Here is a 24592-nt window from a genome sequence, read left to right on the forward strand (position 1 = left end):
ACGATTCTAGAGAGCCATCACTTTATAATCAAGGCAGTGGTCCAAGCAGACAGGTTTAAAAAGGTGTATTCTAGAATGAAATGCCACACATAGTAATCACTAAGCTTTCAGTACCAAAAAAAATAAAATAATAATCAGGATTGTGTGTATTCTGTGATTTTGCATAAGCACAGAAAAGCCAAGTATTTGCTCTTGGTTTCGGAATTCAGCACTTTGAGAATCACAGCCTTCTTTTAAAATATCAGGTTTCTAGCCCTTATGACTAAGAAGACAGTCTCTGAAGCCAGAACAGGCTCTGTATCATTTCCAGCAGTCAGTGCTTTGGTGCCCTGCCTGGCTCATCCCCTCTTCCAATGAGTAACAGAAGCACAACTATATCACATTTAAGAATGCAAATATGCACATTTCATATAAGTCACAGAGTTAAGCTTCTCTTGGTACTTCAATTCAAACACTGTGTAGCAATAGCTTCAATAATCCACTTTCATTGCTAGCTGCAATTTTGATCTCAGTAGTGTTTTAAAATTGCAGCCACACGAGGCTCTTAATCCCAGAAGATGCAGGGCAAGGACAAGAATGGAGTGCCTGCCAGGCACTGTATGGAAGGGAGATGCAAGCATGAAGCTGCTCCTCCCACCTTCCCCTGAATCTGAAGAACCAGCAGGGAGGGAGCAGGAGGAAGAGCAGTTTTCGCTGGCAACTCTGGATAGCCCAGTCACAGCAGAGTTCAAGCAAACTCTGAGCTGGAGATCTGGTCTTGTGGTAGCAAGCATGAATTGTCCCCTTTGCCTACCAGGGTCCAGCCTGGTTTGCATTTGAATGAGAGACTACATGTGAGCTCTGCAAGATACTGCCCTCCATGGATGGGGCCAGGGGCCGTTCTGGGAATAGTACCTGCATGCTTGCATGCAGAAGGTTTCAATTTCCCTTCCTGGCATCTCCAAGATAGAGCTGAGAGAGACTTCTGCCTGTAACCTTAGAGGAGCTGCTGCCAGACTCTCTAGACCAGGGATTCTCAACATTGGGTCCCCAGATGTTTGTTACTGGACTTCAACTCCCATAATCCCCAACCAAAGGCCACTGGGGCTGGGGATTATGGGAGTTGAGGTCCAATAACATCTGGAGGCCCAACGTTGAGAAGCCATGGTCTAGACAGTATTGAACTAGATGGACCAATGGTCTGACTCGGTAGAAGGAAGCCTCCTATGTTTCCTATATTTAAGCCAATGGGGTGACCATTGCTATCAGAGATGAGACTCCACCTCCAGAATGATCAGAAACTCAGAAAACCCATTTTATGTGGAAAGAGGGGTTGTTGTACAGAGACTGGAAGGGGGTGCTTGGAAGCAAGGAACTAGCTGGTTGTGCCTAAGAAATTCAGAAAGGGCCTTTGGAGGCTGGTCCATGAAACCACCTTCACTGGCATGCAGACTATCTCAGAGCTTTTATTGACCAAACTTACATTAGAATGCGAAGGACTTTTGTAAATCATGCAATTTTGTAAATCAGCGTGTGGGGAAGGCAGATCTAATAGGCCCGACCCATCCCTCCTCCAAAGGAAATCAATATACTTTAACTTTGATTTGATTTGCATCCAGATGGACGGATGCTCAAATGGTTGCTGAAGTTCTAGCATCCCTCTTTTCAATAAATGTCATCCCAGAGGAGATTCTGATAGATCAAGGGACTGTGTTCCTGTCTGAACTTATGCAGAAGCTATGGAGAATATGGGGAAATCAATCACGTCAAGAGTGTGGCCCACACCAACCCCAACCGGACTAATAGTCTAGTTGAGCATTTTCACAGAACTTGGAAATACCTTCTGCACCCTCATGTGTACAAAAATCCATGGGACTGGGATAAAAAGTTACCACACCTACTATCCACATACCAAGAAGTTCCCCAATAGTCCATTGGATTTAGTCGCTTCTATTTTTTGTTTGGCAGGTACCTCCATAATCCCTTAAGTGTCATGCGCCAGGCTTGGGAGGGGCTTGTGCACACTGGACACTACTCCATTGTGGAGTATGTCCAAAACCTTCAGAACACTAGTCAGGAAGCAATGGCCCTTGCCAATGCCAGTATTAAGAATGTCCCAAACCAGCAGAAGGCATGGTATGACCAACGTGCAAAAGAACACATTTTCTAAGAAGGGGACAAAGTCATGGTGCTCAAACACCTTAAGAGTCATAAACTGGACACTGCCTGGGAGGGACCATATCCAGTAAAGAAGCAGGTTGGAAATGTCAGTTACCTGATAGAGTTCCCTGGCTTGGGGCTAAAACCTAAACTCTTATCATGTAAACATGCTGAAGTCGTATTTTGACAGGGTGAGTGACTTGCAAGTAACTGGAGAGGGGGGAATCCCCTGACTCAAGAGGCGCCACACCTTCACTCAATGGACACTGGGGACCACAAACCTATATAAGCTGCCCCCTACATGCTATGGGGAAACAAGCACAGGATATAGCTTGAGAAATTAAAGAGAAATTAATTCATGGTTTTTAAAAACAATTGAAAACACATCTTTTAAAAAGAGGCTTTTACATGTGTCATCTCTGTTTATATTTGGTAGGTTCTTTAGTTTTTACAGTTCTCAATTTTTGGCTTTTAAAATAACTTTTAATTTGAAACTTTTTTTAAATTGTAATTTTAAATGTGGTTTTAGCCTGGTCTTTTAACTTATCTAACTTAAATCTGGTTAACTATTAGTCTTATTTTGCATTGTATCTTTTCATTAGTGTAGTGATCCTCCCTAAGCAGCAGTGTACTAGAGGGGTGGGTATAAATATTTTAAACAAACATACAAACATACATGCTGGAAATGATAGTTGCAGAATCTTCCATAAGCCCCTGGGCTGCTCCAGTAGTCCTGGTCCCCAAACCAGACAAGTCTTCACTTTTATGTAGATTACAGGCTTCTCAACAAAATCACTAAACTAAATGCATATCCAATGCCCAGAATAGATGAATTAGTGGACAAAATGGGCTCAGCCAAGTTCCTGACAGTAATGGATCTTACAAAAGGATACAGGCACGTAGAATTGGACCTAGATGCTCAGACTAAATCAGCTTTTACCACACATTGGTTTATTTCAATTTAGAGTCCTTCCACTCATTCTACAAAACAGCCCACGATTTTCCAGCATATGATTAATAACCTAAATGGATTAAGTGACTCTGCACTTGCATTTTTAGATGATGTGGCAGTCTTCAGTTATTCCTGGCAGGCTCACTTGGAACATGTACGAAGAGTTCTGCAGCATATAAAGGGGGCAGGTTTAACTACCAAAGCAGCCAAGTGTCAGATAGACTTATATAAACTTGTCTACCTGCGCCATCGAGTGGGCCAAGGGAACATCAAGCCTGTAACCTCCAAGACTGAAGCCATTGTAAACTGGGACCCACTCAAAACCAAGCAGTAGGTCTGGGTATTTACGGGACTTATTAACTATTCATTTTATTGCCCAGTTCAGCCAGCTAGCTGCGCTCCTCATGGATCTGTGTAGGAAACACCTAACAGACAAGGTAGTCTGGACTGAGGAATGCCAGAGAGCCTCTGATGCCCTTAAAGCCCAAGTTGTTTCCTACCAGCCCATCTGACAAGAGCCTGATATCAACAAGCCTTTAATACTGTACACGGATGCTTCAGACAGAGGCTTGGTAGCTGTGCTAACTCAAGAGGGGCTGGACAAAAAATGCTGCCCCATGGCTCTGCAAAAAGTTGGTCCCTAGGGAGGAGCATCTGGCTACAAGTGAAAAGGAATGCTGGCTGTTGTCTCTGGGCCATTGGTTCCAAATCATGTTTCCTCCAGATGTTGCTGAATTACAATTCTCATCATCCTCAGCTAAAATTTATTGTGGCTGGGGATGCTGGGAGTTGTAGTTCAGCAACATCTGGAGGAACCCTGGTTGGGAACCACTGGTCTGGGCTTTGGATAAGCTACAACCATACCTATGCGGAAGGAAATTCACCTGGAGAACAGACCACTCGCCCCTCTGCTGGCTACAAAGTGCCAAGATGAAGGATTGCAAACTTATGCATTGGAGCTTAGCCCTCCAGGACTATGATTGTGTCACAGAACATACTAAAGGGAAAGAGAATGTGGTCGTGCATACCCTCTCCCGTGACTGACTGGGACATGGGCCTCCCACTGGAAACAGGGAGGCGGAAGATGGGCCATTGGCTCAGGAATTCTTACTGTTTCTCCCTGCTTACCCTGATGTTTACTATATGCCTTAGAATACTTAAACAATGTAACTGTCTACTCCTTGTTTACCATGAGGCTTCACTATATGAGTTAGAATCTTTAGACAATGTAAGTAGGCTTAGTTGGTGCATGTCAAGAGAGTCTTTAGTGAACCTGGTTGATTCTGTGGTGGCTGGTTTTGTGGGGTAAAACCAACCCACCTGCCCCCCGATTCAAGCCAGAAGGCAGGTGTCAAGGAACCATATGCACACATAAAATCTCTATGGGCTACCTGAGCTAAAGGTTTGCAGCAGAAGGGTACTGTCAAGGAACCGCATGCATGATGGGAGTTAGCCTCCATCATTTTGAAGTGAGAGCATCACATCACAGCATCCACCGGATCTGCCATTCACTAATCACCTAATCCTGTCTAGCACACAAGAAATTGACACTTTGCACCTCAACTACCCTGTGGAGAGGTGACTGTACATTCTTTTAACTACAGACAGGTGTCAGTCACACAGTTGCCTCTACTCACCAGGGCATCTCAACTCCTTATTGGCTGAAGAGCTGTCAACCTGAGCCCTCATGACATACCTCTGATTGGCAGAAGGTTATGCTTCCAGGTGTGTTGCCTAAGCAACTCTTTAAAAAGTTGTGTGTTGCCTATGTTAAGTGTCAGCTACTTCCATCTACTGACTGAACCGAACCATTCTCCATCAAGATATGCAAGTGTTTTGCTTTAGACTTTAGATTGTGTTAGGAGTTAGAAATGACTTCTGCTTTATTTTCCCAATGCCCACTTGCTCTCCTACCCATCTTGTTTCCTGTAGTTTAATCAAGAAATCTTTTAGAGACAACAATCTCACCTCTTGTGTGTGTTGCTCAGAGACTCTGGTTGCAGTTCCCCAATGAGCTGACCGCTTGGCTGAGCTACTTCAAGGAAAACTTAACTGAAGGGGAGAACCAAGCCAGGCTCCTGCTCTGTGGAGACAGAGGGGATCCTCCAAAGGTTGGTTCAGACCCAAACTTGAGTTCTCTATGGAAGCAGAGAGTGGTGGGAGTGGAGCAGCGGTGAGTGTGTTAGACTGCCCAAATGCTAGAGATGTGCACAAAACATGATTTGGACACAGAATTGCAGCACATCCCTTTAACACAGAGGGTTTATACATCCCTTTTGACATGGAGGAGAGCAGGACCATACCTGCTCCTCTGACACTTCCGTAATCATGGCAGCCATCCCAGCTATAATCGTGCACCAGCAGGGCTCTCCTTCAGCTGCCCCTGAATGATGCCAGCACAAATATGGCTGCCAGCATCGTGCAGGGAAGCGCCACTGGCATACGATGTTAGGTGGGGGTGGGGCACCGCAATTAAGGAAGAGGTGGCAGGCGGCATAGGAGCAGTTATGGACCTGCTCTCCTCCTTGTTAAAGGGGATGTGTAAGCCCTCTGTGTGAAGGGGATGTGCTGCGATTCCATGTCCAAATCGTGTTGCATGGACATCCCTACCAAACCCCAGTGGATTTCTTTATAGGTACATTCGTGGAAAAAAGGTTGGGAACCCATATCAAACAACAGTTCCTTGGGAGCAACACTAAGCAACCAATCCTATGAATGTTTACTTAGAATTAAGCCCTCTTAAAAATGTTCATTAAGACTTATTTCCAGGCTTATGCGCAGAAACGCAATCATAGAGACGGACTTATGTTGGACCCATTTTACAATATTCTCAGTTTTCTTTGGATCTAGGAGCCTGCCCAAAAATTTAGGAGACAGATAATGGGTACTTGACAGGATTACTGGACTTTAGTGACAGACACTGTGGAGGTGGAAAGTAAACAGGCTTCTCTTTATCCCCTACACAAGCAACATACTTAGAACAGAAACAGAACTGCCTGAGACAAGTACAGATTTTTTATTAAATAACTCAGCCTCTGAATATCCTAGACTAGGTGCCACAGTTAAATTTCTAGGTGTCTGCCACTGGGGATTTGTCAAGCCCTGGGCCAGAGAACATCAGTTAAAACACTTGCTTTTTACACCTCAGTCCAATCCTAAGTGTGCTTATGCCCAAGTTAGAATGTGTGAGACTGAAGTCTAAAAAGTTAAAGCCCTGCACATTATTGGTGCCAAATATGAATGCTGTCAATCCAGGAATGAAGTTATGCACACATCCCAGATCTTTCCAGCGCAGGGGGTTCCCAACCTTTTAAAAAACAAATATACCTCTGTCACAAACCTTGAGCTCAGGTACCCTGCAGAGGGCGGGGGGAGTGGGGGTAGAGAGAGAGAGCATGCACATATGTATGTGTACACACACACACACACTCTTAATGTTATAGTTATGAGACCGGCTACTACAGTCATTGGCTTACATCCCAAATAAGTTAGTCATAATAGTCTTATTAAAATTAATCAGTCAAGTTTACTTGTCCTAACAATTTCAAGGAGAGTATTCAGTGCTAACTTTCTGAACCCTGTCAGTCAGGCTGAGGGGAGAGGTACACTGAGCTTCAGCACAGAGCCAACCAATCAGGAACAGAGGAGGAGGGTCTTCATTCTCCTCCCTCCTTTCAGCATCAGACACATCCTTGAGGTCACACAGGCTTGACTTCAAGCTGGTGATTCTCAGATGGGGAACAAATAATGCAGCTGCAATACGGGGAGGCAGGAGGGCTCTGAGCACCCCTTGGGAGCCCTTCAAGTACCCCTTTGGGATACTAGGGTCAGAGGTTCACTTAGATAATTTTATAGCCTGGACCTAAAGGCCTTTGGACCCATCCACCCTCCTGCAAGTTAAGCTTCATCCCCCTATACACACATATACACGCCGTGACACACACAGAGTAATTTTAACATGTGGGTTCTTGAGGGCACAAACAGCAACTGAACTCACAAAAATGTAAGACTATAGAACAGGTATATTCATGCAAATATGCAGTCGCAGAAACATTTCAACACGCAATTTAACATATTCCCATGCCACATATTTCTTTCCCCACTCCGTCCTCTGTCTCTAAAGCACCTGGCACAGGTCATAATCACACTCGGCCGCCCGGCACAGTGCGGGTCAGCAGTGACCACACCACCCAGGACAGACTAAAGAGGATTTGGGGGGACCCAGGAGGTATGGAGGCCCTGGACCTTGGGCCCCAAAGTTCAGGGGTAAGAACACCACCGACTAGAAGGCTCTCCACACAAGCAGTGTGGAGAGCCGGAAGGGGTTTGGCCAGGAGATCAGGCTCGACCCACTCTCTGCACGCGAGCATCCAGCCCTCCCTGGGCAGCTGGATTGGCCACCCACACGATTATTGGCTCCGTCACGAAGCCAGTCAGGGCAGTGGGGATCGGGGGCCACCTGGCTCCCAGAAATCCCAGAATGCCCCACATGAGTGCATGGGGCATTCTGGGGAGTCCTACGACACGGGGAAGCTTGTTGTAGCACCGTGACAGCACACGATAGTTGAAATGGGGTTAGCGGAACACTCACTCCGCTAACCTCACTGAAGCGGGGGAATTAAGCGGGCCTATCGCCGGGAGCCGCATGGCTCCTGGCAGTTCACATGTGCACAGGAAACCGGGCTGGGGTCCCTTAGCCCAGTTTCCTGTGCACATGAGAATTAGCCTCTAGGATTAGTCAGATTACTCAGTTGCAGCAAAAAACAGGTTCTCTTCTTGTAGCACCTGAAAGACTAATGGATTTTATATGGAATACATTTTTGAAGTTTAGAGTCCACAAAATTCCATGCCGCATAAATCTGTTTGTTTTTGAGGTGCTACAAGGCTGATTTATACTACCTTTTTATCTACCCTCAGACCACACATCCACCTCCCCAAGACTGCCTAGGCTCAAAGTCCAGGGCTGATTACCTGAATAGGCTAGCTAGCATGAATGGAATCAGTATTTAATTCCACCCACATCTTTTGCATAATGCAACTCAACGTGCCATACAGTCCCAAGCAGCCTCCCATCCTGGGTACTGACCAGACCCACATCAGCTCAGCTTCAGCAAAGCTGCCATATCATATGCCTTCAGACCACATCACATCACAATATTCACAGAGCAGGTCAAGTCCATTTTGTTACAGCTTTAAAGACAACTCAAGACTTATTAAAAAAATATAGGGCTAAGTGGTGGGAAGGGGAAAGGAATAGAACGTGCAGAGTTATACAGCTGCTGGCTTGCCCAGAACTATTTGGTTTGAATGAATGTTCCAGGAAGCACTCTGCCTCTGAGCTGCATATATCTAAAGTGTTTTTAATAGCTCAGCTGGTGTTATTCAGTATAAATGTTCCTGACAAATAATCCACACCTCCAGGGATAGGAAGGCATGTTTTCACATACTAAGACAGTACCTAGTCAGTATCGCACATCCCCATCTTCAAGGGGTTGCCCCCCTCTGCAAGATTTGTTGTGTTTTGGCAGTGGGACTCTGCACCTTTGATAGTAGCATGGTAGGCAGGTGCTCCTTCCCGATCATTGGCTTGCCATGGGAACCTGAATTAACCTCTTAAATATGTGCCTACCATACAGATGATTAAGGCACAAGAGATTCTATTGGAGGCTGAGGGGGCAGGGGAGAGTAGCCAATCCTATATAATAAAGCCCTAGTGTGTGCACCCGTGTCTCTGGTGTCTGCACCCGTGTCTCCCTCGGCCGTTCTGGGCATGCGTGGTGCGCGTGCGCAGAAGAACCGAGGGAGACAAGGACGCAGGCGCCGGCCGCCATGTTGGCCGGTTGGTCAGCCCGGCTGCGGGGAGGCCAGAGGCGGTGGCAGGTCCGGCCCGGCCCCGAGGAGGCCAGAGGTGGCGGCAACAGGACCGGCCAGGCCGCGGGGAGGGCAGAGGCGGCAGCGGTGGGCGGAACTCTTGGCGGTGGGGAGGAACCGGCCCAGCCGCGGCGAGGCCAGAGGCGGCGGCGGGTACAGCCCAACCGCGGGGAGGGGGAAGACGGTGACGGCGGATCCAACCCGACTGCCGGGAGGGGAAAGACGGCGGGGGCGGATCCGGCCCGACCGCAGGAAGGACGGAGACGGCGGCAGTCAGCCCGGCCCAGAAAGGGGAGGCCGGCGGTGGCGGGGGCCCAGGCCCGGCCGGTGAGGTGGTGGCGGCCCTGGATACTGGGGCGGAAGGTGCGGGGAGAAGGCTACTAGCGCCCGTTATTTTAACAGGCTGAAAGATACTAGTACATACAGAATTACCAACAGGAGGTGACACTAGATACGAATACAAATATTTATATACTGCTTTTCAACAAAAAGTTCCCAAAGCAGTTTAGAAAGAAAGAAGGAAGGAAGGAAGGAAGGAAGGAAGGAAGGAAGGAAGGAAGGAAGACTCTCTGTCCCCAGAGGCCTCACAATCCAAAAAAGAAGCATAAGTCAGACACCAGCAACCGCCATTGGAGGGATACTGTGCTGGGGCTGGATAGGACCAGTCACTCTCCCCTTGCTAAATAAAAAGAATCACCACTTTTAAAAGGTGCCTCTTTGCTCTTAGCTCAGTCAGCAGGGGGCATAAGCATATATGATCCATGAGCATATCAAGAAACTCTTAAGTCATAGTGAAGGACTGTGTATCCTGCCGCTTCCCTCCTTCAGTCTATGGATTTTGCAGAACCAGAAGGAAAACTATCAATCTAGCCCAGGCCCCTCACTATTATAGACCAGCCACCTCCCAGACTGTCACAGATCAACTAATCCAGGGGTTCAGAAACTTGGATTCCCAAGGCTTTACTGCAAGTTCTAAAAAACAAAGTAAAAAGTGGATTTTTTTTACCCCAGATATAAATCAGGCTACACTCTAATTTGCAATGAAAACCCTAAATAAAGCACCTAAAAAGTGCTCTCCAGTAGTTTGCAGGGGCTTTGGGGTAAATTTGGCAGATATTATGTGAACACACACCCTCTATTCTGGAAGAGATACGAACTAAAAGCTGGGTGTGAAAAACTTCCAGGTAACATAAGCAAGTCACGCCACATGTTACAGACAACAGTAATCCTCTATTCTCCCAAGGTTCTTAAGCCAATTTGCCCGGGGATGGGGGTGGGGTGGGGAATACCTTCCTAGTTCCTCAAATACAATAGCCAGACCTTGTGCACCAGCAGACCATATCAGATTGCGATTTCCCTGAACCACTTAGGGCCTCTGCACATTCCAGGGGTTTTTTTCAGGTGTAACCTGAATGTAAATGTAACAGAAAGCATAAATGTAACCAAAAGGTTTTCGACAACATAATGCAGCCTTCATACTGGTGAACCTTGAGCCTGAACTGGTTGTAGCTTGCCACAGGACAAACCTACATATGTAGAAAGCCTATAGCATCTAGCTGTTCAGGATGAATGCCTTTGCAACACCTCTGTGAGATGGACAGTTGCCTCTCCTTCACAGGGCATTTTCAGACAGCAGTGTTCCCTCTAAGGCATGTGTGCACAGGAATACGCTCACAGGTTTTTTGATGTCCACTTAGTTAATTTTAGATCCCGCTCAGAAACACTGCCTTGATAATGCCCAGAACAAAACTCATTCCACACACCGACGGCGAAAAAAGAGAGAGAGAACACTGCCAGACAGCCATCTGTCAAAGGTGCTCTAGCAGTCTCCTGCACTGATCAGGGGGTTGGATTCGAATGCCTTCAAGGTCTCCTCCACCTCTAAGCATTCAATGATTCCTTTCCATTATCTTTGGCAAGAGGCCTGCCCAGGGCCAACCAACAATTTTATGGCTGATCAGCTAGAAGGAACACATGCAATACCCAGACTACGACACTGGACTTCCAAATCTTTGGGGAGAGGTAGGAGAGATAAATCCAATAAATCTAAATATAGGATTAGAAGGAGATGAAAGAGAAATGGATCCACAGTTACAGAAAAAGGACAGGACCGCCTGTAAAAAGCACAAGCGATTCTTTATTTCAGGAGAGATGAAAGGCAAGGTAAGCGGTGGGGGGCGGGGGGAATGCCAGCAGCTGGACAAACAGCACTCAGCAGACCATTTTATTATTCCTATTGTTACAGTTAAGTAATTTGAGTTCTACGCATTCAGCTTGGTGAAGCTGGTCAAATGGGTGGTCAGCAAACACCACTTAACAAATGCTTGTGGAATTTTTCCAAGCCTGTCTCATTAATGAGTGTTCCTTCAAGCTATTCAACTTGCCAGGCCATATCAGTTAATATTTTCTAGCCGTTCTTACAGCACATTCCCCACCCCTCATGTAAATTGCAGCACCTGGAGTTAGCCTCATATTAAGGGGCAGAAATTTAACCCTTGGGGGCAGGTAGATCTCTCAAGCACACTGGCTGGGAGAGACATCTCTAACCGAGAAATTTGCTTCATAGGAAGCTGCCATAGACCAAGTCAGATCATTGGTCCATCTAGTTCAGTATTGTCTGCACTGATTGGGAGCAGCTCTTCAAGGTTTCAGACAGGAGTCTTTTCCAGCTCCACCTGTAGCTGTCAGGGACTGAACCTGGGACCTTCTGCATACAAAGCAAATTCTCCACCACTGAGCTATGGCCACATTGCCCCCTCCCAAACATAAGGAGCTGTGTTATACTAAGTCAGGCTGCTGTTGCATCTAGCTCAGTATTGTCTACACTGACTGGCAGTAGCTTCTCCAGGGTTGCAGGCAGGGATCTTGCCCAGACCTACCTGGAGATGCCAGAGATTGAACCTGGAACCTTCTACCTGGAAGCTCTAACACTGGGCTACACACACACACACACACACACACACACACACCAGCAAAAGACAAAGCAAAATAAAAATAAAAATTCACCTGGCTTAACTTATCACCCATATTCTTGTTTGATCAGTCACAACCCCCACAGTTTATCCTTGTGGTATGGAGTAGTTCAAGAGAACCACCCTTTTCCCAGGAGATAGGATCACTGATCTGGTACCTTGCACAACACAGAAAATGGCAATTCCCATAGCAATTCAACGGTTCCACTCCTTGCTCTCCCATCCTTACTGCCTACTTGTTTTTACAAGAACAGACTCGTCTTAAGCCTGGGAGAGAGTTTTCACGGGGCCACAGGAAGGGGCCTCATATCCAGTCAGACCACTGGTCCATCGAGCTCAGTACTGTCTACACAGACTGGCAGTGGACTCTCCAAGGTGGCAGGCAGCAGGCTCCCCCAGCCCCATCTTGGAGATGCCAGGGAGGCAACCCGGAACCCTCTGCAGGCAAGCATGCAGGTGCTCTTCCCAGAGCAGCCCCATCCCCTCAGGGGAATATTTTACAGTGCTCACATATGTAGTGTGAGATAATAATAACCTATTCCCCAATTAGGGAACAGGATATTACAGGCTTAACGAAGGCAGGAGGGAAAAGACGGGGAAAGCGGACTAATTGCAAGTCAAGAAGTTAAACACAAGGACTTCGAAGCGCAGTAGCGCGCCACGAGCAAACAAACCACGCCGGTTTCCTCTCGCCTCCCCGGATGGGCAAACAATCATCGGGAGGGCGAGACGCAGACGAGCTCAAAGGGTAGGAGGCGGCTTCCGTTTGTAGGTCAGGCGGCTGGGAACACCTTTGCGTCCCTTTCCATCGGGCCTCGTTTTTAATCCGATCAGGCAGTTCCCATGTATGAAAGGCGGTCCCAGGCAACCATCAAAACAGCAATCAAAACAATTGCCGGCAGCGGCCAAGCGACCGCAAGGCGAGCAGCACAAAGACCCCGTCCCAGGTAGCGGTCGGACCCCGTTGCTGGTTTATCTACCTGACCTAAGAGCTCGAAACTGGGGTCGAGGCGCTTCACGTGCAAAAGACTAGGAGAAAAGGCCAAGCTGTCACCGGTGGCGGGTGCGTGTCACAGCAGAGCAGCTCCACACGCCAACCCACCCCTCCTTCTTTGGACACCAGGAGAATTCAGGGTTGCCAGGCCAAGCGCCAACAGGAGGGACCAGAGACGGCGAGAAGGAGGTCTTCGCGCTCGGGCTGCAACAGAAGGGCTCTTAGCCATGGGCCAATACGGGAGAGAGCTCTCTAACATACCAGCCCGGCGTGACATCCCAGATCCCGCCGCCTCTCCAGCTCGCGAGCCTGCGGCTGCCTCGCCTCTTGTTGCTGCTGCCCCCCTCAGCCGCGCTCTCGCTCGCTCTCTCCACCTCCTCTCCCACTGCCCCCGCCAACCGCGCATCCCTCCGCTCAGTCGCAGCCCACTCTGCCCAGCCTTCCACTCTTCCACCAGCCTCCCAGCAAGCCCGCCCAGGAGAGCAGGTGGCTCTGCTCCGTGCCACTCAGGCTTCCCAAAGCGGAAAGTTCCCGGGAAGTTGGTGATGCCGCCAGTTATCCAACCACGGCCAAGGGAAAGAAGCGCCTGCGCCGCGGAAGGTCTCTCAGGCAAGCGAGAGGCACTCACCTTCCGCCGACGAGCCGAGCCCAGTCTGGCCCCTGGTGCTGAACCCGTCCGCCAGAAAAGGGAAGCGGCTCCGGGTCTCTCCCCGCGTGGCGCGGCCCAGCCCAGCCCTGCGCCTGCCCTCGCGGCTAGCCGCTGGCAGAATCCGCCCATGGGATTGGCCGGAGCAAGCAATGAGTCACTTTTCCCTCACGTGACTCTACGGGGTGCCCCCCCCCCGCACACCGCCCCCGGCCCCCGACAGACCTGCCGCAGCTGCAAATCAGGTGGCGGTGGAAGAGTGCCCTTCCCTCGGGTTCAGGGTGGAGACTGGAGAAAGTTCACCTGGAAGGGGCTGTTTAAGCGGGGAGCAGCATCGCCTAGGCGGGTCGCATAATCGTACTGGGCTGAATCTCTTTGCCGCACATTGGTGTACATTCTGTAGTTAGACAGAGAACGCTGGTAGACTCTACAGCCCCATATTCCAGGGGCGGGGGTGGGCGGGCGAGGATGATATCCGGGGTAGGGTTGCCAATCCTCCAGGATTGGCCTGGAGTCTCTAGCAATCGGCATCATGCTCCAGGTAACCACTGCAAGCAATTCTGGAGATTTTAGTGGCTTGGTGTTCTGAAAAATACGGGGAGTGTGGAGGGAATGTCCAGAACAGCTTCATTCAGAATTGGCAGCCCTGATCCAGTACAACCCCCTCACCCATCATGTGCCCTATTTATGCTCTAATAATATTTATTATTATTTATTTATCAATCATATTTTATACCACCAGATATGTACCTCTCTAGGCAGTGTACACAAAAATTTAGAAGTTAATTATTCTTAATATAGTATAATATTCAGATTAAAATACATGACACAATAAAAACAATAGCATAAAACAGTTATTAAAAATTATTAAAATTCTAATTAAGAAACTGTGAGAACAGGAGAGTCTTGAAGTTCCTTCTGAAAACAAAAAAAAGAAGGGAATGCTCTTATGAGAATATATGAGAATATACTCATCAGGTAGTATATTCCAAAGCCCCAGGGCAGCCATAAAGAAAGCCCGGTCCTGGATTGCAACCAAACGAGCCGGTGACAACCGTAACCAGACCTCTCCAGAAAATCATAACAGGTGGCAGGATTTATGACCAAAGAGGTGCTCTCAAAAAGCCTGGACCCAAGCCATTAAGGCAGCACCATGTGCATTACAGTAGTCAAACCTGGAGGTAACCAGCACATGTACCACTGTTTTAAAGTCATTCACCTCTAGAAATGGACGTAGCTGACATATCAGCCAAAGCTGATAAAAAGTGCACCTGGCCACTGCCTCAACCTGAGAAACAAGGGGAGCTTTGGGTCCAGGAGCACTCCCGAGCTACATACCTGATCTTTCAGGGGGAGTGTAACCCCATCCAGAACAGGCAGATCTAAACCATCTCTCGGGTCCAGACCCCCGCATAGTCAGTACCTCTGTCTAATTTGGATTCAACTTTTTGTTATCCCTCATGCAGCCCATAACTGCCTCCAGGCAGGCATTTAGAGAAGATATGCCATTTCCTGATGAGGTCGACATGGAGAATTAGATCTTGGTGTCATCAGCATATTGATAACAGACACCCTGCATCAAACCTCCTGAGGATCTCTCCCAGCAGTTTCATGTAGATGTTAATGAGCATTGGAGACAATATATGGAGCCTTGTGGAACTCCACACTTCAATTCTCGCTTTGCAGAACAACAGTCTCCAAGTGACACCATCTGGAATCGACCAGAGAGGTTGGAGCGGAATCACTGTAAAACAGTGCCACCCAATCCCACCTCCCTTAGGTGGTGCAGAAGGATACTATAGTTGATGGTATCCAAAGCCGCAGAGAGATCCAAAAGGATTAACAGAGTCATACTCCCTCTGTCGATAGCCAGTTGGAGATCATTAATTTATTATTATTATTATGTTTATGTTTATCGACTGGATTTGGTACTTTAATTATTGGGCCCTTTCCGAGGGTCTGGGATAACTAAAGAAAAATTAAAGATAGTGTCGTAGTATTCATGCTGTCCCGAGTAGTGTGGGCTTCTGTAGCTGCTGTGTTATAATTATATCGATGCCCAAGGTGTCAAGATGGTGTTCAAGTTCTTTTGGTACTGCACCAAGGACACCAACAACAATTGGAACCACTGTTTTCTTTTTCCAGAGCCACTCAATTTCAATCTGAAGGTCCTTGTATTTAGTTATTTTCTCCAGTTGTTTTTTGCCAACTTGTCTATCCCCTGGGATTGCAATATCAATTATCAGAACCCGATTCTTCTTGATGACTGTCAGATCTGGAGTATTGTGTGCTAAATGCCTATCAGTTTGTATTCTAAAATCCCAAAGGATTTTTACCTCCTCATTTTCTGTGACCTTCTCAATTGGATGATTCCACCAATTCTTGCTTCCTGGCAATTTGTAATTCTTGCAAAAGTTCCAGTAGATCATCACAGCAACTTTATTGTGTCTTTCCTTATAATCAGTGTGCACGATTTTCTTACAACAACATACAAGGTGCTCAACCGTCTCATCCGCTTCCTTCCATAACCAACACTTATTGTCTTTCTGGGTCTTATCAATTTTGCTTTTATAACATTTGTTCGTAGTGATTGTTCCTGGGCTGCAAAAATGAGACCTTCAGTTTCTTTTTCAGTGTCCCCTTCTTTAACCACTGCTATGTTATGCTATTGTTGATTTTCAATTGTATGTCATTAAAGAACTGACCATGCAATGGTTTGTTGTGCCATTTTTCTCAGTGATTCATCATCTGCTGTTTTTTGTATTCATCCTTTGATTCCTTATTTATTCCTAATTATAATAATTATAACATATATATATATATATATATATATATATATATATATATATATATATATAAAAATTATCAGAACCCGGTTCTTCTCAGTGATTGACAATTATTATTATATCATTATCATCTCAAAACTGGACTGATAGTAACTACTGTTCCATAGCAGTTAGTGTCAGACTAAGGAGACCCAGATTCAAAACTCCACTAAGTTGCAGCACTCACAAAGTGCTCTTGGGCCAGTCATCACAAGGTTGTTGTGATGATAAAGTGGAAAAGGGGAGGACTGTCAGCCACCATGTTGGGATGGTTTCAGTTCATAGCAGAATGTATACCTTTCTTAATCAGAGCTGCCAATGTATCATTTGTATCTCTGCTGCCCATTCTTTTCCTTATAAAAATGGTCTGCTCCTCCGGCTTCTTTTTAAATTTCTCAACCTTCTTCTCTCTCTCCGTGTGCCTTCTCAGATTGGGAGTTTGGTGACCAACAGAAGCCATAGATCACGGTCCCTAGAATTAATGGTGTGCATGGAACTGGCTGGCCCGGTTTGGTTCAAGTCTGGACTGGACTCAGACCAGACCAGCCAAGTGCAGTCCAGCCCCCATCGAAACCACCCCCATGGTCCGGTCCGGTCCGGGGCGGGTCTGCGAATTAAAATTTTTTTTAAAAAGAAAACTTTAAACACCTGTAGCCCCTTTTGGGGGCTTCCTGTAGGCCATGGGTGTGTGTGTGTGTGTGTCTGCAAAGATTCCACCTCCCCCCACCGGCACCCGCGGCAGGGTAAATGCAGTATTTTTGGCCCTTTCGGGCCTCCATAAAGATGCGTGGTGGCCATTTTGGCTACCGCCGTGCATACATACATGGCCTCTGTGAGGCCTGGCATGGTTTTTTCCAAAATGGCCACTGCGCATGCACAAATGACCTCTGCAAGGCCGGAGACCATGCCAGGCCTCACAGAGGCCATGTATGCATGTTCAGCAGCGGCCAAAATGGCTGCCGTGTGCCTTTACAGAGGCCTGAAAGGGCCAAAAATACTGCATTTACCTGGCCACAGCGGTGATTTGAGAGGCTGGTGGGGGGATGGGGAACTTTTGTGGCTCCTCTCCCCCCACGGCCTACAGGAAGGGGCTACAAAGGGGCCCAAAGGGGCTACAGGTATTTAAAATCTTTTTTAAAAAATTTTTTAATTCACAGACCTGTCCAGAGGTTTGGTTCCGGTCCAGACGGAACTGGGGAGAGGGGTGGTTCAACCCCTGAACCTCCTGACTGAACCACTGGACTGATCCGCACATCCCTACCTAGAACTGTGGATATCTTCTGTGTCCATTTCTAGCTATTCTTTCAGGTCATCTGTCCATCCATCCCTTCCCTTCTTCCTCCTTCCTCTTCATCTTTTTCCTGCTAGCTTCCCTTCTAGGGTTAGTTGTGGTATTTGATATTTTACTCCTCCGAGGATATATCCACAATATTCCAGTTTACTCTCGATTGTATTATTTGTTTATGTGATTTTGCTTTTCGAAGTACTTCTTCATTTGTTGTTCTGCTGGTTCATTTAATCTTGAGTATTCTTCTGAGACACCACATCTCAAAGGCTTCCAGTTTTTATGTGTTTCTTTCTTGATGGCCCAGGTTTCACATCCATACAGGAAAAGAGAACAGATATAGCATTTCACCATTCTGATTCTGAGTTGCAAATCTAGTTTACTCTCACAGAGGAAGATCTTCATTTAGTTAAGTTTTGTTCTTTCTTGTCCTATGCGTCTTTGTATTTCTTTTGTTTGGTCGTTATCACGATAAAGATTTTTCTCTAGATACAGTAACAGTAGTTCCTACTGGATCTAGATTTTTGTTATTGCATGCATTTTACTTATGCCCATTATTTTAGTCTTTTTTAGCCTACTTTATTATTTATTTATTTATTCATTCATTCATTCAATTTCTATACCGCCCTTCCAAACATGGCTCAGGGCGGTTTACACAGAGAAATAATAAATAAATAAGCTGTATCCCTGTCCCAAAGGGCTCACAATCTAAAAAGAAACATAAGATAGACACCAGCAACAGTCATTGGAGATACTGTGCTGAGGGTGGATAGGGTCAGTTACTTAGGCTTATGATACCACCCGGATTTCTGTGTGTGTGTCCATGAGTCCGTGTCTGTGTCCGTCCATGTGTCCCCCTCTATCAACTTCGCAACGCCTGGACCAATATGAACCAAATTGGCTACAGTTGTAGGGACACACAGGGACACCTCAATGGCATAGTTTGTGATGATGTCATCCACCTCAATTCACGATGGCGGACAGGTAAACATTTGAGGTGCAAGTGGGCTAACTTGTGAACCACTTAACCAATTTGAACCAAATTTGCTACAGCTGTAGGGACACATAGGGATGCCCAAATGGCATGGTTTGTGATGCTGTCATCCACTCCAATTCCTGATGGTGGCCGCATGAACATCTGAGGCGCAAGTGGGCTAATTTGTGGACTATCTAACCAATTTAAACCAAATTAGGTACAGTTGCAGTCAGTGATAAACAGGGACACCTCAACAGCATAGTTTATGATGATGTCATCCACCCCGATACAAGATGGTGGACAGGTAACTTTTGAGGCACAAGTGAGCTAACTTGTGAACCACTTAACTGATTTGAACCAAATTTGCTACAGCTGTAGGGACACATAGGGATGCCCAAATGGCATGGTGTGTGATGCTGTCATCCACTCCAATTCCTGACGGTGGCTGCATGAACATCTGAGGTGCAAGTGGGCTAATTTGTGGACTATCTAACCAATTTAAACCAAATTAGGTACAGTTGCAGTGAGTGACACACAGGGACACCTCAATGGCATAGTTTGTGATTATGTCATCCACCCCAGTCCAAGATAGCGGATGTGTAAACTTTTGAGGTTCAAGAGATCTAACTTGTGGACCTCTATTTAAATTTGAACAAAATTTAGCCTAGTTGTAGAGACATGAAAGGAAAGTAGGCTGATTAGTTCTTACTAGAACAACTTGTTTCATTTATTTTAAGCCCCATTTCTTCACTTTTTGTTGCTTTTTCTATGACTAGGTTTTGTAGATCTTCCTGGAAAGTAGCTAAAATGACTGTGTCGTCAGTATATCTTAGGCTGTTAATGTTGACACCATTAACTTTCATTCCCTCATCCCTTTCGACTAAGGCTTCTTGTATTATTTTCTCCTAACAGAGATTAAAGAGTATGGGACCGAGGATGCATCCTTGTCTGTCTCCTCTTTTAATGTCTATCCAGTCTGTTTCTTCTTCTCCAATTTTTGTTTTTGTTTTTTGGATCCAATATGCATCCTTTATAACGTTAATATCCCTTATATTGAGTCCTATTCTATATATTCTATAAGTAAAGGTAAAGTATGCCATTGAGTCATTGTCGACTCCTGGTGACCACACGGCACTGCGGTTGTCTTTTGTAGAATACAGGAGGCGTTTACCATTGCCGCCTCCTGCGCAGTATGAGATGATGCCTTTCAGCATCTTCCTATATTGCTGCTGCTCAATATAGGTGTTTCCCATAGTCTGGTACCTGCTCTTCACATAGTCTGGGAAACATACCAGTGGGGATTCAAACCAGCAACCTCTGGCTTCCTAATCAAGTCATTTCCCTGCTGCGCCATTAGGTGGCATATATTCTATAAGTACGGAGGTACTTATTGTGCGCGGTCAGAACTCAGGAGACAATTTTGATCTGCCAGTTCTGGATGGGGTCACACTCCCCTGGAAGGAACAGGTATGCTGTCTGGGGGTGCTTCTAGATCAGAACCTCTTCCTGAGGTTCAGGTGGTGGCCAGAGGTGCTTTCTATCAGCTTCGGCTGATATGCCATCTGCATCCATTTTTTGATATGAACAACCTCAGAACAGTGGTACATATGCTGATAACCTCCATACTGGACTTCTGCAATGCGCTTTATGTGGGGCTGCCTTTGTACGTAGTCCGGAAACTGCAGTTGGTACAGAATAGGGTGGCCAGGTTGGCTGCTGATAAATTTCCAGGCAAAATACAAGATACTAGTAATTACCTATATTATCTTCATACTTTTAATAGCTTGTATCCATTGTTGGTGCCTAGATTTGCATAATGTTCTCGTTTCATAATGATTATTCTATGTGAGTAAATTTTATAGCCCTCATTAGCAAATTTGTTTCTTAAGATGATTTCTACTCCATTATTATGAGCCACTTCTCCCGAGTACCAAATGGTATGCTTGTCTTTTAAAATTATTCCTGAGTTAGTCCATCTTACGTCACTAACTCCCAAGGTATCAGTTCCTATCTCCTCCATTTCTTTTATGACACTGTGCATTTTTCTTCCTTGCTAAAGGCTACAGACATTCCAGGCACCAATTTTGGTCTTTCCACAGATTCTTAGCACCCCTTGGCCATTTAAGGCCTGACAGAGACTAGGGGCCATGGTTCTTAATGTGTCAATCATGGTTTGCTGGTACACATGGGAATTAATGCAATGGTTTTCCATTGCTTTCTGCATCACAGTACTACAGCCACTTATGTCACTCCAACCATGCCTGTAGCTTCCTAGCTCTGAACTCGTCCGTCATCATTTGTCTTTGGCCTCAGGCTAGTACTGATAGGTGCTGCTGCCTGCCTTCAGGGATGTTTAGACTTCCCAGTCTTGAGTAGCTGCTCTTAGCATGGAGCCGACACGAACTCTACCTGTCTCCCCAGGCAGGGGTCCCTTTGATGGGTACTCACAGCTAGGACCAGCTGCACCCATGTTTTTAATAGAGGTCTGCTCCTCTGAAGACTCATCTGCATGGAGACACCATTGGGATGTACAATCCTCTTCCGCTGGTTTATCCGCTGGTCTTCGCAGAGGTCCATTTGCATCCAGGTCTGATTAGATCTGGAAGGTCCCAGGGAGCACAGCAAGGATGTGGACTTGACTCGCCCCCTCCTTAGTCTTGAAAAAATTCAAGGGTGGCTCCAGAGGAAGTGCCTCTTCAGATGTTTGCCCTGCCCACCTGCCCCCCCCCATTTCTGGTTCCAAAATCTAAAGTGGGATACAGCTCACACATAAATGTACTTTGCCTTTTCTGTACCCCCTCACTTTTTTCCTGTTGCCTCTATTGATAAAATCTAATCTTTCAACCCAGTTTAAAATGTTAGTTGCAGTTAAGGCCAGCCAAAAGAAGCAGGTTTTGAGGGTGCATTTAAGGATTACCAGTGTGGGGGCTGTCAGGTCTCAAGTAAGGAATTCCTTAAATATGGTCTTGCTACTGAGAAGACATTATCCCTGAAGGCAGAAACTGTGTTACCAGCAGCAGGCCAGAAAGCAGGCCTTTGATGGAGTCCTTTAAGGCCAGACAGATATGAATGGACACAGGAGGTACCTTAAGGCCACATAGGGCCTTAAAATTAACAGCCAGTTCTTAAAGTGGGCCAGGAAATGAACTGGTAGCCCATATAACTGAGCTAAAACAGGTAATAAGCATTCTCGACTACTCACCTCTGCCAGCATTTTGTACCAGCTGAAATTTCAAGGCCATTGGCCATTGGCAGCCCTATATAGAATGCTTTCCTATAGTGTACTCTGTCTGTGACCAGTGCATGGTTTACAATAGTGTAGCTATAATTGGACAAGGGGAGTCAACTGTCCCAGGGCCACTGTGGGAGTCCAAGCGAGGGAAAAGAAAAAGTACCCAGCTGGCAAACAAACCACTGGCCAGCTAGGAGTGGGTGAGGGGCCTTGAGTCTGCGCCCCGGTGTCAGCCATGTCCCTACACCGACATGCTTTTGGTGCTAGGGGTGTGAGCAGCACAGCGTGCAGTGGGCGGCTACCACAAAGGCAAGTGGTGGCCTACCTCAGGGCTGCTGCCAGCTTCCATATTGTTTTTCCATAGTTAGGTCTGATTTTTCTAGATAGGTCCACAGCTGGCAAATCAATCAAAGCTGATAAAAGGTGCACTTGGTCATTGCTGTCACTCAAGCATCCAGGGTCAATGCTGGATCTAGGCATCATCATCATCCTTTATTAAGTCAAAGACTAGAAAAAGTGTTGTGCTGCATTCAGGATCACCCTAAACTGCAAAGTTGTGCAAATTAGATATAATCCTTAATCCACATTAATTGCATTTCCAACTATCAGCACCTCCCTCTTGCCTGGATTACCTTTTCAGAGTTTCCATTGCCTCACTAGGATTACCTAATCAGTCTCATCCAGGGTGGAAAGGGCATTACCCAATCTATCACCTTACCCCATATATTGGGAGAGATAATATCTTGGGACATTTGATCAATCAGGGCACCTTTTAAATCAAAAGTTATTTTTAAAACTTGATTAATTAGATTTTAAAAAACAATGCAGTCTTATGGTCCAGTTACAGCAACTTAGAGTAAGACCCCTACACTGGCAATGGGTGGTGCTGGAAGAGGTGTGGAATATTTTCCTCACAACTCCATAAATTAGATTAAGCTGAGAGAGAAGCCCTATTCAGATATTACGTTGTAGAGATGTGCACAAATCAGATTCTACAATTTGATTCGAGCTCAAATTGAATAGCAGAATCATCAAATTGATTCATTGAAAACAGCCAACTTGTTTGGCTGTCTCAAGAAATCACCCTCGAATCATTTGAATTGATTCAGGTGATTTGAGTACCATTTTGAGGCCTGTTTTTTCTGGGGAGAGATGGGGAAACAGGTGTACAAATAGCACTGTTTTTCCAGTGGTCTACTAATTGGGGGCGGCGGGTAGATTGGAATTAGCACATCGGCCCACCTCAGAGGATTGGTCTACTGGATAGACCTATCCTCTGAGGCAGGCTGACATGCTAAGTCCAGAGCAGAGTGCTGGTCTACCCATTGACCTTAATTGCTAGACCAGCTCTCCCCAGAAAATAGTGCCATTTTGAGGCAGATTTTTGCAGCTCTCTCTGGGAATGCAGACCTCAAAATGGTGCTTGAATCACCCAAACCGATTTGAGTCAAATCAAGGGTGATTCTCTTCAACCCCAAATCAGTCCCTTTATTTTGAGGGTGATTCAATTCAAGATTGAATCACTGAATCGCCCCTGATTCTACCCAGATTGGTTAGAGGTCAAATCGAATTGCACACCCCTATTATGCTGTACATGAATTCAGGTGTCTGATGGATGACCTATACCAGGGAATCGACAGAGGGAGTGTGACTCTGTTGATTCTCTTGGATCTCTCAGCGGCGTTCGATACCATAAACCATGATATCCTTCTGGGTCGCCTGGTGGAGTTGGGGATAGGAGACACTGCTCTGCAGTGGTTCCACTCCTATCTCTCGGGCAGATCCCAGATGGTGGAGCTTGGTGACAGTTGCTCTTCTCAACGAGAGCTGTTATATGGAGTCCCTCAGGGCTCCATTCTGTCACCAATGCTTTTCAATATTTACATGAAACCACTGGGTGAGGTCATCAGGAGATTTGGTGCTGGGTGTTATCAGTATCTACTTCTCTCTTTCATCTGCTTCATCAGGAAATGGCGTTCATTCCCTAAATGAACAGGCAGTAATGGGCTGGATGAGGGATAAAAAATTGAAGCTGAATCCAAGCAAGACTGAGGTGCTCATTGTAGGGGCTCAGAATCTGAGGGATGAGTTAGATCTCCCTGTGCTGGATGGGGTTGCACTCCCCCAGAAGGAGCAGGTACTCAGCTTGGGGGTACTCCTGGATCCAGGCCTCACTCTAGTATCTCAGGTGGAGGCTGTGGCCAAGAGTGCTTTTTATCAGCTTCGGCTGATTTGACAGCTGCGTCCATTCCTACAGGAGGATGACCTCAGAACAGTGGTGCACCAGCTGGTAACCTCCAGGCTTGACTACTGTAATGCGCTCTATGTGGGGCTGCCTTTGTACATAGTTCAGAAACTTCAGTTAGTTTAAAATGCGGCAGCAAGGCTAGTCTCCGGGGCAACCTGGAGAGACCATATTATGCCTGTTTTGAAACAGCTGCACTGGCTGCCAATATGTTTCCGAGCAAAATACAGAGTGCTGGTTATTACCTTTAAAGCCCTGAATGGCTTAGGTCCAGGTTACCTTAGAGAGCGCCTTATTTGGTCTGATCCCCACCGCATGCTAAGATCATTTGAGGAGGTCCGGCTCCAGTTGCCACCAGCTCATCTGGTGGTGACCCAGAGGCGGGCCTTCTCTGTAGCTGTTCCTGGACTGTGGAATGCACTCCCTGCAGACATCTGTGATTTGAATTCTTTATT

General features: G+C 46.5%; 1 protein-coding gene across 12 annotated transcripts in view; it reads right to left on the reverse strand.

Moving 5' to 3' along the window:
• The window catches only part of ELOVL7 (ELOVL fatty acid elongase 7), an 83910-nt gene extending 69974 nt beyond the window's left edge, over window positions 1–13936 (reverse strand). For 3 of the 12 annotated variants that reach the window (XM_053303978.1, XM_053303969.1, XM_053303985.1), the window contains exon 1: window positions 13557–13692. The gene's annotated coding sequence lies outside the window, so the exon portion shown is untranslated. Of the gene's footprint in view, window positions 1–12914; window positions 13127–13189; window positions 13434–13556; window positions 13693–13799 lie in introns of those variants that run through there. The other 9 variants (XM_053303977.1, XM_053303970.1, XM_053303971.1 and 6 more) reach the window with 6 other exon arrangements.
• Window positions 13937–24592: the final 10656 nt, after the last annotated feature.

The sequence above is a fragment of the Hemicordylus capensis genome, chromosome 2, assembly GCF_027244095.1.
Source record: "Hemicordylus capensis ecotype Gifberg chromosome 2, rHemCap1.1.pri, whole genome shotgun sequence".
Classification (NCBI taxonomy): Eukaryota; Metazoa; Chordata; class Lepidosauria; order Squamata; family Cordylidae; genus Hemicordylus; species Hemicordylus capensis.